The sequence below is a fragment of the Quercus robur genome, chromosome 9, assembly GCF_932294415.1.
Source record: "Quercus robur chromosome 9, dhQueRobu3.1, whole genome shotgun sequence".
In the NCBI taxonomy this organism is placed as follows: domain Eukaryota; kingdom Viridiplantae; phylum Streptophyta; class Magnoliopsida; order Fagales; family Fagaceae; genus Quercus; species Quercus robur.
Window position 1 is genome coordinate 30743092 of NC_065542.1, and position 2744 is coordinate 30745835.

Consider the following 2744-nt stretch of genomic DNA (forward strand, 5'->3'; position numbering starts at 1 on the left):
AATGCGCTAAAACTGAAAAGGGGAAAAAAACAATGGGAAAATTTAGGTCTGGGGGGGGGGGGTGATGTAAAGCGTCTATTACGGCGGGTCATTAACAGCCGCTATATCTAAGCTTGGGCCACTAAAACATGCCTATTATGGTGGGTCATTGGCCCACTGTAGTAGTACGTTGCAATAACTAGAACTATTGCAGCGGGCCTATTGGCTCGCCGCAATAGATCTCATGTGCAGCGGCAAGTCCAAAACACGCCGCGATAGGTGACATATAGCGGCAGGTTTCGCACCCGCCGTAATAGGTCGGTTTTTTTTGTAGTGGGCGACAGAGAGGTTTTTAAGCCGAATTCTTCAGTTTTCCTCTTCAATTAGATGTGACGTTGGTACTGCTTAATATAATAATGGAACCATCAAATGTGAGAAAAAAGATAAGGGAGCCATCAAATGTGGTAAAAGTACAGTCATATATGATGTTAATACTATCTAATGTGACAATAGCATTGTCAAATTCGAGAGGAAAGAAAAAAAAAAAAGGATGCCACTGAATGTGAAAAAGAATAAGGGTATTTTGGTCCTTTTTTTAATGTTTCAAGGTATTTTCGGTCATTTTTTAGATTTCAGGGTCATTTCAGTCATTTTCTTATGTTCTAAGGGTATTTTGATCATTTTTTAGGTTCTAAGGGTATTTTGGTTTTTTTTTTTAAGGTTTCGAGGGTATTTCAGTCATTTTTTAGGTTATAAGTGCATTATGGTAATTTTTTAGGTCCTAAGGGGGCATTTGGTTCGTCGTGATATTACATTATGCCATAATATTACATTATTGTAATCTCAATACAACATTACATTAATTAGGAAGGTGATCAGATTTAGATGATGTGATATATTTTTTAATTTTAAATTATGGTAATATTAGAAAAAATAAAATAAATCAAAAACCTTAATATTACATCATCGTAATGTAAATCACATCAATGGCACATCATAGCGAACCAAATGCCCTCTAAGAGTATTTTAGTTACTTTTTACATTACAAGGTCAATTAAGGGCATTTGAGTCACTTTGTAAGTTATAAGGTTATTAAAATTATTTTTTAGGTTTCGAGGTCATTTATGTCTTTTTCTAGGTCCTAAGGTTATTTCAGTCATTTTCTTAGGTTTAGAGGGCATTTCAATTATTTTTTTTAGGTTTTAAGGTTATTTTGGTCATTTTATAAGTTCTAAGGGTATTTCAGTAATTTTCTTTTTATGTTTTAAGGGTATCCCAAAAATGATGTTTGGTACTACTTCGTGTGAAAGTGAAACCATCAAATATGAGGAAAAAAAAAGGGGGACCACAAAATGTGAAAAAGTACTGTTAAAATGATATTGGAACTGCATAATGTGAAGATGAAACCGTCAAATTTGAGAAAAAATAAGGGAACTACCAAATGTGACAAAAGAACTGTCATATGTGATGTTGGAATTGCACATTGTAAGGATGAAACTGTCAAATGAGAAAAAAAAAAAAACCACCAAATGTGACAAAAAAACTGTCACATGTGATGTTGGAACTACATAATGTGATGATGAAACCGTCAAATGTAAGAAAAAAAAATGAGGGAACCACCAAATGTGACAAAGGTACTATCTAATCTAATGTTGGAACTGCATAATATGAAGATGAAACCGTCAAATGTGAGAAAACAAAATAAGAGAACCACCAAATGTGACAAAAGAACTATCATATGTGATGTTGAAACTACATAATGTGAGGATGAAACCGTCAAATGTAAGGAAAAAAATGAGGGAACCACCAAATGTGACAAATGTACTATCTAATGTGATGTTGGAACTGCATAATGTGAAGATGGAACCGTCAAATGTGAGAAAAAAATAAGGGAACCACCAAATGTGACAAAGGTACTATCAAATATGATATTGGAACTGCATAATGTGAAGATAGAACCGTCAAATGTGAGAAAAAAATAAGGGAACCACTAAATGTGACAAAAGAACTGTCACGTATGATGTTGGAACTACAAAATGTAAGGATGAAACCGTCAAATATGAGGATTTGGTAACTTGGTAATCTAATGTAATGTTGGAACTGCATAATATGAAGATGGAACTGTCAAATGTGAGAAAAAAAAGAAAAAAAAAAAAGAACCACCAAATGTGACAAAAGAACTATCACATGTGATGTTGGAACTACATAATGTGACGATGAAACCGTTAAATATAAGAAAAAAAAAATGAGGGAACCATCAAATGTGACAAAGGTACTATGTAATGTGATATTGGAACTGCATAATGTGAAGATGGAACCGTCAAATGTGAGAAAAAATATGAGAACCACCAAATGTGACAAAGGTACTATCAAATATGATATTGGAACTGCATAATGTGAAGATAGAATCATCAAATGTGAGAAAAAAATTAAGGGAATCACTAAATGTGAAAAAATCAAATGTGAGAAAAAATAAGGGAACCACCAAATGTGACAAAGGTACTATCAAATATGATATTGGAACTACATAATGTGAAGATAGAACCATCAAATGTGAGAAAAAATAAGGGAACCACTAAATGTTGAAAGTTCAAATAGTGTAAAAACACCCTTGAACGTTTAGACCCCCAATTTACAAATTAACCAATTTAAGCTTTATGTCAAACAACTAGTGTGCAGAAAATGAACAAAAGCTATAATATAGAATTGGAAAAACTATCTAAGTCAAATTAAAATCACAACCCATAGCATATAATAAAAGGCAA